Here is a 17,064-nt window from a genome sequence, read left to right as displayed (position 1 = left end):
ATGTCTGATATCTTTCCGGTTGTAATCTCTTCGGAATATAAGTTAAGGAACAGAGTTTGCGCTCATATATAGTGTGATATAGCACGCAGTAATCTTAATTGGGCAACGTGTCAATTCAGTAAGGAGGACTGCTTGTTTATTTATTGACTAATTTTTTAGAACAATATTTATAATAAAGTTTTTTTTTTATTGTTACAAGAACAAAGTGGCGGTTCCAGGATTGTCGTTTGGGAAGGGCTTGACCCCGCTGTGGACACATATATATATTCTTTTACATTTATGGAATAGGTGTGACTAAAACCGCCCATGGACATGCAGGTATTGCAGATATCCATACTTTAGATAGTGTAGTAGATAGGCTAAAATTACAATAATAATTATCTAGTTAATTTTAAGATATTTCTCGGAAGAACCCAGATACTTTTAGCCTTGAGCCCCTTAGCCCTCTCCTTAAATCCGCCATTGTACGAACAGCTATGAAAACTTGTTAAATATTATTTTTTGCTGTTCATCATACAATATATTTCTAACTGACATTTTTTTTCTGATTATATATATTATAATATATCATATTACTATAACACAACAAAATCGCTACGCTTAGATCTTTTAAACTACGCAACGAACGAGTGATTCATTGGGAAAATACATATATATATATGCCATAATACATGCATTTTTCGTTTTTGTTTCTTCTTCAAATTAAAATTTGTGTATAGACCCTTATTTCACCAGTACGTGCCAACAGTGGTAGCCAGTAAAATATTAATAAACACAAATTGTAACCCTTTTTTCAGTTTATGTCCGTTAAAAATAACGTTTTTTCTAACGTAATCCATATGTATCATTTTATTTAATCTTAATATTTAAAAATCGTCATTTTCAATATAGAAATATTTTCAGTTATGGTATATATGTAAAGTTTTGTTAGCGACATATAGTTTGAATTACATATTAGCTAACGTGATGTAATTGGTGTAAATTCTTAAAGTTCACAGTTTGATGATGTTCAGTGAAAATTATAGATACCACGCAGTCCGACGCGCGCTACCAACTCTTGCGCATCTTTGGATTTTTATACAAGTGAAGTGTTTTTTTTTTTAAATTAAGACTATAAGTTTCTTTGGTTGTCGCTTTCAGTGACGTGTTGGTGAATTTGTGGTTAGTATTTTTGTATTAATAATTTGTGTATAATTGTGTTTAATAAAAAAATGCGTTGTTGTTTTATCACATTTTTACATTTCAATATTAATAATTTAATAAACAACGTTACTATAATGACAGTGTATATATACAGCGTCTCTACATTTATATCGTTTAAATTTAAATCATTTATATATTATATGGAATTTTCGGAAAACGGTGAAGTGAATAAACGCAAATATTCTTATCGTTTTCAAAATATAAATTTGTTATTATATCTATTGTTTTCTAAACAAAACATCATTAATTTTATTACATAATAAATAAAATACATTTAATTACTAAAGAGTTATAAATAAATCACTAAAACACGTTTTTTATACGTTTTGAAATATAACTAATATTCTTCTCTTGTCCCTGTAATTACACTGGCTCACTCACTCAAAACTGAACTTAGCACTACTGGTAGTGCTGACTAGTGTTTGTTTTATTAATAATGTAATGGCCCAATGAATAGTAGGGACCTACATTTATTTAAAATTTTAATTGGTAGGTAGCAGGCAAGTGGACCCCCTTATAGTCAACTGGTCACAGCGGTTGTCTTTTTTCATGTAGGCATTCCAAAAAAAACACGTCTCCTCATATATTAGTACAGGTTTAATAAAAAAAAATTATTCGAATTTAAAGAATATACCTAATTTCTTAAAATGTCTGATATGATGCCTCTTGTTTTTTAATAATTGAATCAAATTCTTATTAATTATAATTATAGAAAATCGTTATCGTTATCGTTGATTATCTTCAAAACGCTACGAATAATGTAAATTTTATTTTTATATGTATATAGTAAGGAAAATTGGCATTCTGAACTTAAGTGGTCACCGCTGCTCATATAGATCTCCAATGTGCCACCACTCCTTGGAAACTAAGAATTAATGTTCCCTGTACCTTTTAGATATTATATTAGTTCACTCAAAAGATTACTATAGGGTGCTGTTTAGTGGCAGAATAAATGATTAGGTACTACTCAGACTGGGTAGAGCTTAAACAAGCCTTACTCTGAAAAATATTTAAGTCTTTAAACCAAGGATCGTGGTTTTGATTCGAGAAGACATCACTTACTTTAATTTTTAACGACGAATTATGACCATCATTGGGAATCCTTTAGAACATCCGTCGCACGGCTAACCAGATTCCGAATCCACAACCCTAAACTGCTCCGCGAGTCTCGCACTTGACCGTTTCTTTATCCATAAGACACGCGATGACAGTAATAATAATAAGTGATAAATTAATCATCAATCGACTTAGATAACCTTGTTATGTACACGGATGAAATATTTTGTTTATTAAAATATATAATAATTAATTATATTAATAATGCAATTATATTAAAGTTATTTATTAACTCGCTGTAGTGAATCGTTGTTGAATAAAAAAGAAAATTATAGCTGGTGAAATTTTACAAGATAATAGTATTGTTTTCTCTTTCTCTGTCTCTCTCTTTCTTATGTATTGGCTTGCTCGTCATATCCTTCGATTTACTCGATTCGAGGAGAACCTTTGTATTATTTATTTACTAGATTTAATTGAATACTATAGTAGGTCTCCCGCGAAACTTGGCGTTTATTCAAAATATTTTTTAGGAATTTCGAAACCTATGATAGGTTTTGTTTTGATTTGATTGTAAACTGCGAGTCATTCATCTACATTTGGCGCCAAAATGATGAAACCTCTTTTAAATGTTTTTTAAGTTTTTTAGTTTCTTAGACTATTACTTTATGTTCAGTTTACTGTATAAAATTTAAGGAATGATTCGTTTTGCTTACACTAATAGTAGAATTGCCTACGAGGTGTTATTTAGAAGCAAGCAAACTGCTACGAAGAACGATCAGTAGTGTAAATATACGATGGCAGAAAATCATGCAGGTTTCGATGTTGGCTAGGTACCACCCACTCATCATATATTTGTAAGTGTAACTACAGGCACAAGGGACATAACATCTTAGTTCCCAAGGCTGGTGACCCGCTGGGTTTCTTTCGCCGGTTCTTTTCAGGTCAGTTTATTTTTTTTCCGAACCAGTGGTAGTGTTTAATTTGTCAGTCAATAAGTAATGCTTCTATATTAAATAAAGTAGTTTGAGTTTGGGTGTATTGGTGATATAAGATATGGTGAATATTTCTTACAACCCCAATGGGTAGGATGGCCTAATCCTCCTGCCTATTTCATAAAACAAAACTAGTCAGTTAAGATCCATGTATATCTGCCGGATGATTTCTTTAATTATTATTTTATTTTAAAATATTTCAAAATGATTTTCACTCGAACAACTGAACAATTTATTTTTAAACGTCATGTCGAAATGAAATCACGAAGTTGTATGTGATTGCTTGTGCATTGTATGATACGAGGTCTCTATTAACATGTGAATACGACGGTTTCGAGATCGTGATCTGTTTATGATTATAATAATTTATGAGTATTGAGTACACGCAAATTCGTTATATTTTGTTGAGAAATGATTTAAGTAATAAGCACAAATCAAAATGTTCTATATTCAAGTAGGCTCATAAACTTTTGAATCCTCATGTTAAAGTGTGGAATTAAATGTAAAGCTGTCTCCGGTTCGCAAAGTAGATTCTATCTACAAGAACCGGCAAGAAACTCAGTACTCTTTTCCATTATTGCAATTACAGGCTAAAATTAAATTAAATATTTATATATCCTACCTAGAAATCAACAAATAGTATTTGTTGTCTATCTTTTAGTCCACTACTTTTTTAGTTTTAATATAAGTAATCTTGTACTGATATTATTTTGTAACCTCTGTTATTAAATATTATAGACGTCCCTAGATATAATAAATAAAACTGTTAACATTCAAGTTACACTAATTGTTTACTTTTAAGCTAAGTTTTGTTACTATGGTCAGTGATGTGTTCTCCTGATATTGTAGTTCATATTATTTAGTTTAAGGGAATATAAAATTTTGAAAGAACTTGCTTAACTCAGAAATAAAACGATGCCTTTTAGGTTTTATTTATATAATTTTATAATAATTACAGTAAATGTATTTTAGTATTACACGACGCCCAATGAAATGATATATCTATCAAATCAATTTTCCCGCCATGACGAGTATCTGTCAATGTTTATGTTGCCAGATTAAAAAGACAATATTATAACGATTATTGTTGACAGCTGACAGATACTCGTCTTTAATATATAGATAATAATTATACGTATAATATTTAATATTAATATATAATATTCTAATCATATGGTTTATCTTATTAATTATTATTTATCAATAATAGTTTAAAAAATGTATTGTATTTCTTATTTTTTGAAGGGAAATGGGGTAGGTATCATAAGACACGTCTGCACTGTTTGACAATGTTTTTAATAAAGAATATTAAATAATCAAGTAAAGCTGTTCGTTGATTGAATGAGTGGTGAGCGAATGTGAATGAGTGAAAGATTGAATAATATAATGAAAGAGAAATCTTTTATGTATAGAGGCTTGAATTTTTGTATATTCCAACAGTCCCCCTCAAAAATACAAGTTAATATAATATAACAATACCATAACATAATTTCTTTCATTACTCATTTTTACAAATAAAATACTAACTATTTAGTTACATAAACCATAGTTTTATTTATTAAATAAACTCATTCCTTCATTTACTTGATTAACACAAAACATGAATTATTTTTCAAAACAAATTTAAATTCTTTCTTAATTCTATAAATCTCTTGGAGGGTATCGCTTTTGTGAACATGTCAGCTAGTTGATTTCCTGTGGAAATAGGTTCTAGCTTTATTATTTGATTAGCGATTTGTTCCCTAATAAAATGATATTTTATATCTATGTGCTTAGATTTTTTGTGATTTGTGGGGTTATTGGCAATACATATACAACTATTATTGTCTTCAAATATTACAATAGGCTCTGTTATTTGTATAGAAATACTATTTAACAATGACCTTATCCAGACTGCTTCTCTCACAGCCTCAAAGAGAGCCATGTATTCAGCTTCCGTTGAAGAGACGGCGACAGTATTTTGTTTTCGTGTGGTCCACGAAATTGTACAATTATTAAAAGCCTTAAACAAATAGCCAGTTGTACTTTTTCTGTCGTTCTCGTCACCTCCCCAGTCGGAATCTGCATACCCACTTATTATCTCTTTATATTCAGATTTTTTATAAACCAATTTTAAATTAATTGTACCTTTAATGTATCGTAAGAGATGTTTTAAATATTTCCACAACTCTTCGTTATTTTTAGATTGATATCTACTTAATATATTAATACAAGCACAAATATCTGGCCTTGTGCAAAGCATTGCATACATAAGGCATCCTATAACATTTTTACAAGGTGCATCATAGTGAGTGTCTGAATTTAAAGCTACAAAATTGATTTTAGAAGGAAAAGGTGAATTCGATGGATTACAATCTTTCATAGAAAATTTATTTAGAACATTTTGCAAATATGTTGTTTGATCTAAAGAAATTGTATTAGTTGTTCTTTGAATTCTAATACCAAGAAATAGTTTTAAGTCCTTCAAATCAGTCATTTGAAATTTTTGCATTAAACTGTTTTTAAACGCTTGTAATAAATTACTATTTTTAGTAGTAATAATTAAATCATCAACGTACAGAACTATATACACGTTTTTATCTATACAATTCTTATCTAATATGTACAGACAAGGATCTAATTCAGAGTTCTTAAAACCCATTTCCTTGAGAATGAGATCGAACCGTGCATACCAACACCTGGACGACTGCTTTAGGCCATATAATGTTTTATTCAATTTACAAACCTGGTTATTACTTGCTAAAATACCTTCCGGTACTTCCATATAAATATTTTCTTTCAATATACCATTTAGAAACGCGGTTTTAACGTCCATGTGGTGTAAATGTAAATCAAACTGATTTGCCAGTGCTAATATAAATCTAAAAGTAGTTATCCGAGCCACTGGTGCGAACGTTTCGTGATAGTCTTGTAAATACTCTTGAGTGAAACCTCGAGCAACCAACCGAGCTTTATAACGTGTAGGTTCACCAAATTCATTATTTTTAATTGTAAATACCCACTTGCAACTTATAATATTAACATTTTTCGGTCTAATAACTAATGTCCACGTTTGGTTGCTTCGAAGCGACTCAATTTCATCCTGTATAGCGTTCAACCACTTATCAGAATCGTGCCTATCGAAAATATTCTTATATGATGTAGGTAAAGATTGCGTATCATTAAAAAGAGATAAAAATAAATCAGGATCGTGCATTTGCTTATAATTCTTTGGGGGTAATTCTCGAATTCTTTCGCTACGTCTTAAATTAGTGGTATTCGATGAACCGTCCAACGAATTGTCATTAAAAGAATCTTGTTGTTGATCTATTTTTAGCTTTGCCGAATCAATTTCGGGCTTACTAAATTTTGAAAGGGTTTCAATGTTGTCACTACTGCTACGTGTAGGGCGTGATTTTTCAAAGTTTAACTCGTCAAAAATAACATCGCGAGCTATAAAAACTTGATTATTTTCGATATTGAATAATCTATAACCGTTTGCATCGTAACCGATCAATATTGACTTGAAAGATTTCTCATCAAATTTAGTTTTTCTAGCTTTGTTATGAACGTATGCAGTAGATCCAAACATTTTTAAATGATTTATTTTCGGCCTTTTACCATGCCACATTTCGTATGGTGTTTTATTTATCAGAGTTTTAGTGGGTAGTATGTTAATTAAATAAGTAGCTGTTAAAACAGCTTCACCCCAAAATATTTTATTTAATTTCGCACTTGTAACCAATGTTCGAGCCATTTCGGTTAATGTACGATTCATTCTTTCTGATACACCATTTTGTTGTGGGGTGTAAGGAACCGTTAAATGATACATTATCCCTTTGTCAACACAAAATTCTTTGAATTCGTTTGAAAGGTACTCTCGGCCATTATCGCAATATAAATTAACAACTTTAGAATTAAATAAATTTTCACATTTTGTTACGTAGTCTTTCATACATTTATATGCTTCAGATTTAGAATGCATCAAATACGTTACTGTATAATGAGTAAAATCGTCAATAAAAGTAATAAAATAATTTTTATCATCAAATGTAGGTGGTGTAATAGGACCACAAATATCGGAATGAACTATAAAAAGTGGCCTATTTCTGACTGATTTATCTTTTGATTTTGCAAAGGGCAACCGCGACTGTTTACCAAGTATGCAAGACTCACATAATGTATCATTAGGCATAATATCATTAATTAGGTAACTATCATCAATTAAGTTTTTTAGAATGTTAAATTTATTTTTGTTTAAGTGACCTAGACGCTTATGCCATAGTTCGTAAGATGTAGAAGTTTGAGACAAATTTAAATTATGTTGAGATCGCGTATGCACTTGAAAAACTAATTTAAATAAATTATTACTGATAACACTCGATACTAAACACTTGATACTATTGTTAATATAAACACTGTTATTTTTAAATATAACAACCATACCTCCTTGTTGAATACGATATACAGATATTAAATTACATGGCACGTCCGGCGCATATAATACATTATTAATCGCCCCTTGAAAACCTAAATTAGTAGTGACATTTATTGTACCTTTACCAAACGCTTGAATGCTTTCATTGTTCTTAGCTATACCAATTTTAATCGGTATTGTGAACTCTGAGTAGGAAGAAAATAATTCCTTACTATTTACAACGTGGTCAGTTGCACCCGAATCTAAAATGAAAACAATATTATTAATATGATATTTATAAGAATTTGACAACTTACACGTTGAAAACATAAATGCGAAACTGTCCTCGTTATCGTTTCTGATTTGCAAAGCGCTCGCAGCTGCTGTTTTACTGCCGCTACTACCTCCATTTTGTTGTAACTTTTTGAAAAATCGACAATCCTTCTTCATATGATTTCGTCGTCCACAATAATCACAATATAATTTTGAAATTTTATATGATGAATTTCCGGTGTATGACTTCTTTTTATAATAATTATATGATTTCCTTTTATCGAATCCAATTTTGTTCTGCGATTTGAATTTATTCGTTGATGTATGTAAAACTTTGAGTTCTGTCGTCGTGGTATTCTTTAGTTTGACTTCGTGATCTAGAAGACGAGTTTTTACAAAAGATAGATGCAATTGTTCCTCTCCAAGTGTTTCCAGTGCCGTTATAACACCATCGTATGATGTGGGTAGAGTTAAAAGTAAATGTGATATTTTATCCATCTCATCCAATTTTGCACCAGCCGATATTAATTCAGTAATGATATTATCGAAATTGTTAAAATGTTCGAATAGTGTCACATCTGGCTGTAGTTTCATATTAAGTAACTGTTTACGTAAAGCTAATTGAGTCGCTAAGCTCCTCCGCTCATATACTTTGTCTAGTTCGGCCATTATGGATTTTGCAGTAGAAGAACCTCTTGCAAAGCTTAAAAATGTGTCACCCAAGTAATCTACAATCGTACCTTTTGCTAGCATATTCTTCTTAATCCACTCATTATCTGGTATTGGTGGTGGTTCTTCGTCAATAACAGGCAATAACTGCATTTCTTCTAGTAGTGACCTTATACGAAACTTCCAAGTACTATAGCGATCACCGTTAAATTGTTGTATATTTCTTTTACTTCGCGAATCCATTTTGAGTAACACTTTTACTATTAATTTTAATTATTTAAACAACTTTAAACATGACCTGGGCCCATAACCTGAAGGGAAATGGGGTAGGTATAATAAGACACGTCTGCACTGTTTGACAATGTTTTTAATAAAGAATATTAAATAATCAAGTAAAGCTGTTCGTTGATTGAATGAGTGGTGAGCGAATGTGAATGAGTGAAAGATTGAATAATATAATGAAAGAGAAATCTTTTATGTATAGAGGCTTGAATTTTTGTATATTCCAACATTTTTAATTATTATGCTTATGTTTAATTCATATTTTCAATAATTACATTGTGTAATATGATAATGCATGGTGAGACTACCTGTAAGTAGTAGAACTTTTGCCTTGATAATTTTGAAATGTAACTTTTTATTTTGGATGTGATATTGTATCTACTGTTGGTTGTCCTAATGTAAATAAAATAAAATATTAAGTAATACATTCTAATGGAGTCTTACACTATCTGTTTGATAAATGACATGTTAAGTACATCCGATGGAGATTGCTTTTAGTGTATTTATTATTGCATGGAATAATTATTAAGTAAATTGTGGCTCTATCCTTGTATCAATTTCTAGGAAAATCCATTATTTCTATGAAACATATTGATGCGCCTTGGGGGGTAAGATCAGCGCGTATGCTGTGACGTCAAAAGACGTCTTATGCTGTCATAAGTCAACTCAATTTCCTCTTTCGACTCCCTTGTGTGTGCAAGGCACGCGTACTATACTTCGACACTATATTGTAACATAGTAATGAGAAAAATATATTTATATTGCTAATCGTCCCATAAAAAGACGAATAAAAATAATGAATCGTAAAAATAAATCAATAAACTACCTTTTTTTCTTTTTGATAAATTCATTTTATTCATCCTGTTGAATGACGTATAATTGATGGCTTTTTTTTTTGGGTAGTTGGCAGTCGGCTAAGAGCACACATCCTTAAATGGATTGAAAAACAATATCAAGTAGATGCCTACTTTTCTCTGTAAAAGTATATGCCGCGACTGGATAATTTAGACACGAGGCAAATTTATTTTAGATGCTTCCATGGTAGTCTAACTTTGCAAACTCTACTCTTTACTGCTAAGAATTTTCCTAATAGACAAAACCCAATAATAATTTAACGATTAACCCGCAATTTGAATTACAACAACGAAGCAGTTTACTGATGAAAAAGGGTGTCGAATGTTCTTGTCGGTTCTTCTCAGTAGAATCTACATTCCAAACCAGTGATAGCTTTATGTTAACCTTGTAAAATAACGATATAAAAGTCCTTGTAAGGGTCTACTTGAATAAAAAATGTTTAGATTTTGTTTTTGCAATGAAATCAGAGGAATGCTGTTGAAATTTGACTTTAAAAATTATACTCATTAATGTTTTAATAATGATAAATCAAATATCTATTCGCGTAAAGACTATGTGCTCGTGATCTAATTATATAGTGACGTAATACATTACGTCACTGATATATTTAAAGTTTCAGTGAATATTTTACACGAAACAAAAGAACTTTTATAACATAAAAATGACGACGTGATGTGAATTAAATGTGCCAGCAAATATGTCAATGGTTACCATCGTTTATATTTTCTCTTGTTCTTCCAATGTTTTTAAGTGATGACCACTTACCATCAGGTCGTCCATTCGCTCGTCCGTCTATTTTAGATAAATCGTTTATCTTCATTTGGTTTACTTAAAACCAAATGAAGCGTTTCAAGGGAAGTATAAATACTATCAAGGAAAAACATCAAAACTACTGTTTTTTTTGCAAAGAAAAACCTATTTAGGTTTAAAAGAACTTTATTTTTACTCAAGAACATTACAGTTCACTTATGAGTACAGAATTTTACACATAATGCAGTTAAACATGTAACAAATAGTTTAATGCAAACTAAATAGATTTCTTCTTTACAAAAATCTTGATCAAGGGGGGCAGGAGATGGGTAAATTTGTATTGTAGAACTTTGTCTTATAAAGTAGCCATTGGCCTTACAATTTATTTCAATACTTAAACTAGAAAAAAAAATCACAATTTAATGTACGCAGGAGTGGTTTTCAATAGTATAATATAGTTAACTGGACGGACGGTAATGGCGTTATTAGTTAAATCACTACACATTACTTCCATTACGTTTGAAATTGCAATAATATGACAGATGTTGAGTCTAAGACATTATTTACTAGAAAATTCTTAGAACGTATTTTTAACAAACCAATTCGTTCAAGGATTTCTTTCACGAGTAAATGGAACGCTGTTCGATGTTCTTATCATTATAAATATATATATATTACACACATAAACACATTAATCATACATTTCGATATATTCTACCTGTATATATGTTTCGATTGTGACTGTGAGTGTGAGGGAGATTTTAAGTCCCCCTTTTCTGTACCCCTGAAAACATGTATAGAAAATTTGATGTCGATGACGAGGATGGTTGAATAATTAAGACTTGAAAGTGCATTATTTTCGCATTTATAACAAACCGATCTATAGACTTTTATTAAAATAATGACCCTTATGCGTCTTCTAGGATTGAGTCTGATTGAGCCTGGTTTAACGACAGCCTTTGTCAACTAGACTGTCTGAACTTGTAAGATCCCTCAGTTTCTGGATTCATCTTTCGAGTTGCATGAATAAAACTTATAAGTTATTCTGTCTATAACAGTTATATCCCTAGTGCTTGTAATTACTACCTTATTCACCCTTCAAACTGGAATACAAGAATACTAAGAATTGAAGCTTCGTGGTAGAAAAGGGTGATGGGTAGCCAGATTGGCTTTCACAAAGCCCTACCGACAAGTGTTAGGAACGCATTTGTTTACTATAATAGCACTTTCGTAGTTTCTCTTAGCTAAATATTTTTAGGTCGACAGACCGTAAATCGATTTGCAGAATTATTCATCACAAACCTTAAACTGCTTGTAAATCTACCAATGATGTGCTAGAATGCTCCTTTTGAGAAGAAAAAGTGGAGACGGATGCTTCACGCTGATTTAATGCGGGTCGATGGATTCACCTGTGGCAGATTTTCATCCAACAATCAGTTCCTTACTATGTTTTGCTTCGACGAACACGAGATTAATTAAAAACATAAAAGAATATTTTAATTCAAATTTGCGTGGCCGGACCACTGAATTTTCATGTGCTTAATTTGTGTTTATAATTCATTTCGTGTTCGGCGGTAAAGGAAAACATCGTGAGGAAACCTGCATGTGTCTAATTCCAACGAAATTCTGCCACATGTGTATTCCACCAACCCGCATTGGAGCAGCGTGGAATATGCTCCAAACCTTCTTCTCAAAGGGGAGGAGGCCTTAGCCCAGCAGTGGGGAATTTACAGGCTGTTAATGTATGTCAAATGTAATGTATGTGGCCGGGTGTCAACCACTGGGCCTTCTTCACATATACCAATTACAATTAACAAACCACGAAAATATTCATGTAATGAATTCTACTTACGTAATTAATTCAATAATAAATTAATCATCCTCAACGCGCCGCATTGATAAGGATTAACGAGACGTAGCGTTACTTTGAAAATTTTTAGTAGCAATTCGTAAACAGTGACCGACGATTCAGTTTCAATAGTGATATTTACAAACGAAATGATTGTTTAAAATTGTTTTTCCTACGAATTAATTTAATACGCGAGTTATAAATTACGATAAAAGTGATTTTTCTACGAGAATATTATAACCTCCTTATTGAGAATATTTTTATGTATTATCCTTACGTTATTCATACTACGAGAACTAAAAAAAATTAAACCACTTTATTATCTAGGTGTGTGTTACGATTGACACTCGCCAAATATTACTTTACTTGTGTGCGTGTACTTAGTGGCCAACTTTTGACAACTATTTCTTTCGAACCGTTCTCAGTTTTATAGACTAGACATAAATAATCAAAGGTTTTATCGTTAAAAAAAAATAGTTACGTAAATGTATGTTAGCGTGAACAGTATTTACACGTAATATACAAATAAATTGAAAATATTTTAACTAACAAAACCATATAATACGACGTGTCTTATGCTAAGCGTTGCTTTTTTATTTAAGTAATATCGTCGGCAAGTGTAACATCAGCTAAATTACGCTAGGAACTTTTACAATTTTATGGAAAATATTTCAATCCCTGTCTAACTATTTAATTCATACTGGTTAGAGTTTTACAAGAGTGCTTGATACACAAACGCTTTACCGTAAGGAATCCCTTTGATGTAGAGCATGAGATAAATTATTAAACCACGTGAAAGGCGTGGTGTAGCTAGGTGGGCAAGGGGCTGCATAGAAAAAGAATCGGGCCCTCATACCCTCTTTCCAACCCCTCTTTAATTTATATTGGTCTTCAAAATTATAGATAGGAAAAAAAAATATTTTTGTGAGCAGGGTCGAGATTTTCTAGCTTCAGGAGCTGGCCAGTTGACTGACCCGCTCTTTTCAAAGCTTAGGTTAGAGGGGCTCCTGAGCTGCTGGGCCCTGGTGCACTGCACCACCTGGCCCTACTGGTGAAAGGCAGTGGTGTTTGGTCGAAGCTTCAATTAATATCTTACCACTGTGAGGTCTATCTTTGTTGTGTGATAGCACTCCGGTATTGTCATCAGAACATGAGTAAGTTTCTATTTCGAAAGATTACACCATTTATAAATTGGAAATATAAATGTATTTGAAGATTACTTCTGTATATTTTTTTAATCAGAAACAAAAGATATACAGAATATACTTAATTAAGTAAATTCAAAGATTTAAGTAACTCTGGTAAATTCATTCAATGATATGACAATTTTAGCGCCAAAAAAGTCTTGGATTTAAATTTTCAGTAAAAGGAGCTAATGGAGCTTCAGTAAATGCTAATTACAAAACACAACTAAGTACACTATGGCATTGCTGTATTTTTTTTTTGGAAAGTTAGGTCACTTTTTTTTTAATTTAGTTGTAATTCCTACATGGACTATTAATAAGTGTAATTCTTAGATTACTAAAACCAACGAGCCAACTTTATTATCTTGGTGTGCGTGACCGCTACGCTTGACACTCTTCAAACGTTGTACTGCTTTACTTTTGCATGTACTTAGTGGCCAACCGTTGGTCGCTATTTGTTGGCCGCGTTCTCATCTTTAACATACTATCTTAATATAAATAATCTTATGTGTAATGTTGCTGGTATAAAGTACACGCCGAGATACGTGTGTATCATTTGCCATATCCTTCTAGCGTTGGTTAAAAATTCGACTATTTGTTATCAATAGCTCGACAATTTGATTATACCATTGTTAACATTCAATTCGTTAAATTGAATGACTAAGGATCCCATGATTTTCAATCTATCAATCATTAGCACGTCGTTAACATAATTATCATAGTAAAAAAAACTCCTTACACTTTTTCATCTTCTATATCTCATATATATTTCAAATAGTCATCATAAGTTGTGTATTATATTATATCATATACATATACTTACATGTTCACATATAAATGACAAGCACACACACACTGCTGTCGAATTGTAATGAATTTTCGTATAAAGCAAGCTTGAATTCCAAGGAAGGTCATGGACAACATTCTGTGCCTTATAACTGACGAACAGCCCCTTGTATAATTACATATTTATAAAAAGTTACTTAGAAATATTTTTATTGATGTTCATTGGGTGGTAAATGGTCGTCTCTCTGATTTTCACCTTGTAATTAATTAGCCATTTCATTAAGTTTGCTATATGATTGAAGTTTTACCCTTTGTGTTCGTAGTTATCCCGTCTCTCTCATTCTTCATATAATAGAGCAGTGCATAAACAATTCTATTTGGTGTTAAGACTACTAGTTAATAGGCTACCTTTATTAGTAAATAAGTATAATATGCTTTAAATTTGTTATAAAACGTAAACATTTTTGAATAATTATAAACAATTTCATTATTATAATATGAATACTTCATTATTTTTATAATTTAATGATCATTTATTGTTTTATCATTGATTCGTGGCTTAGGTGCGCTAAGTTGTATGCAATTGTAACAACAATATCAAAACTATATTTTATTAAATAAATATGTAATAAAAGATATTGCTTAGTAATAGTTGATTAAACACGTGTATCGTAAGTAAAGGTCGCGGGGTCAAATCCGGTCAAGCATTGACTTCAAGTGCTTAAATTGTTTATACAATTCATCTCACCGTCAAGTTGACACAAAGAATAACATTGTTAGGAAGTATTATTTTCTGTCATCTATATTAATAATTTCGTTCAGATCTACAATAGACCACAAGAATTTACGTATCCCAACAGAGAACCGAGTTATTATAACAAATGGAAATTTTACCCCTTTTTCAAGATGGCGGAAATTGCACAACGCTTTTTTGGTCGACAATATGAAGTTAAGCTTTTCTAGAACGTAATATCCATTACTTGTCTTTCTCGGTTAAGTTGATATTCAAAATTTATGCAATGACTGGACTATAACTATTGAAATGTACGTTGTCCATGAAAAATACGTTAAAATTTTACGTTGAACGTCCAAAGAGGTTTAATAGCAACCTTGGAAACTAAGAATTTTCCCATTATGATGCAATTAAAGTTTTTTAACACTACGTTAGATTCATAAAACTGGAATACAAGCAACGCTTAGAACGCCTCATCGATTTATTTTCGTTTCCTTATTTTATAATACGTAATATAAAGTATCGAATAGCAAATTATGTAGTTATTATAATTTTAATAAGAAAAAATACGAAACAAAATATAAATATTTGTTAATAGATAGGTTATTTGACAAAGAATCGTTGATACGAAAATGAAGAACGTGGAATGTCTGCCTAACGATAAAGAATATTGTTTCTGGTGCGTTTTCAACTTGGACTATATTATCTATGGAATATTAACAATAGCCTTAATAATATTGTTCGTGTATTTCATGGTGATCACTTAGGATGAAGCTTCAGAATTCAGGTAATTGCGATATTTTTTTTTTTTATTTTTTCTTACACAGTAACACGCACGATGTGGTACTTCAGGGTATGGAACTATTCATTCCGTATTCTGCGGTCCCCATCGGTGGCAAGTCCCAGCTCTGGTTTGGTCGTTTCTGCAAAACGGCTTCACGCAGAAAATGGGAACGCTACCAAGACTGGGCTAACGCATCAGCGTCTCGTGATGTAAATACCAGCGCAATCAGAAAGGAATATAACTCTGCCTCTAGGTCCTTCAAAAACGTGATTGCTAAGGCGAAGACGGAGTACATTGGCAGAATTGGCGAGAGACTGGTGCGCCTCCCTTCAGGAACACGTGCGTTCTGGTCTCTCGCCAAGGCTGTCTTAGGGAATTTCTGTCAGCCTTCCTTACCATCTCTGCACAAGGACGGTGAGTCATTGGCCCATACAGCGAAGGAGAAGGCTGATCTTTTAGGCTCTCTCTTCGCAGCGAACTCGACTCTGGATGACCGAGGAAAGTCACCACCAACAATCCCGCGGTGTGATACCACGATGCCGGAGGTTAAATTCCGGCAAAGTGCAGTTCGTAAAGCACTTCTTTCCTTGGATATTCATAAGTCGAGTGGACCCGATGGCATCCCTCCAATCGTGCTACGGACTTGTGCTCCCGAGTTGGCGCCGGTCTTAACGCGTCTTTTCCGGCAATCCTATGCATTCGGCGTCGTCCCGAACTCCTGGAAGACTGCTTTGGTGCATCCGATCCCTAAAAAGGGCAACCGCTCAGACCCGTCCAATTATAGGCCTATAGCCATCACCTCCTTGTTCTCCAAGGTAATGGAGTCCATTATAAACTGCCAGCTCCTGCGGTACCTAGAGGAGTACCAGCTGATTAGCGACCGCCAGTACGGTTTCCGTCGGGGTCGCTCAGCCGGTGATCTTCTAGTTTACCTTACTCATAGATGGGCGGAAGCAGTTGAGAGCAAAGGGGAGGCATTAGCAGCCAGTCTGGACATAGCGAAGGCCTTCGATCGCGTGTGGCACAAAGCGCTTCTTTCGAAGCTTCCTTCCTATGGGCTTCCCGGGAAATTATGCAATTGGATTACCAGTTTTGTGGCAGATCGGAGCATCAAGGTCGTTGTCGACGGTGCATGCTCTGACTTAAAATTCGTCAATGCTGGTGTTCCACAAGGCTGCGTTCTATCACCCACTCTGTTTCTTCTGCATATCAATGACTTGTTGCAAATCAGTAACATTCATTGCTATGCAGA

The 17,064-nt window shown here is 32.7% G+C and overlaps 1 protein-coding gene across 2 annotated transcripts in view; it reads left to right on the top strand.

Moving 5' to 3' along the window:
- The first annotated feature begins 1,077 nt into the window (after nucleotides 1–1,077).
- LOC125067606 (myogenesis-regulating glycosidase) overlaps nucleotides 1,078–17,064 on the top strand; it is a 51,165-nt gene continuing 35,178 nt past the window's right edge. Inside the window, exon 1 of one of the 2 annotated variants that reach the window (XM_047676267.1) lies at nucleotides 1,078–1,161. The gene's annotated coding sequence lies outside the window, so the exon portion shown is untranslated. Of the gene's footprint in view, nucleotides 1,162–15,647; nucleotides 15,816–17,064 lie in introns of those variants that run through there. The other variant, XM_047676269.1, reaches the window with a different exon arrangement.

The sequence above is a fragment of the Vanessa atalanta genome, chromosome 12 (genome assembly GCF_905147765.1).
Source record: "Vanessa atalanta chromosome 12, ilVanAtal1.2, whole genome shotgun sequence".
Lineage (NCBI taxonomy): Eukaryota > Metazoa > Arthropoda > Insecta > Lepidoptera > Nymphalidae > Vanessa > Vanessa atalanta.
This window is presented reverse-complemented; position numbering and strand designations above follow the sequence as displayed.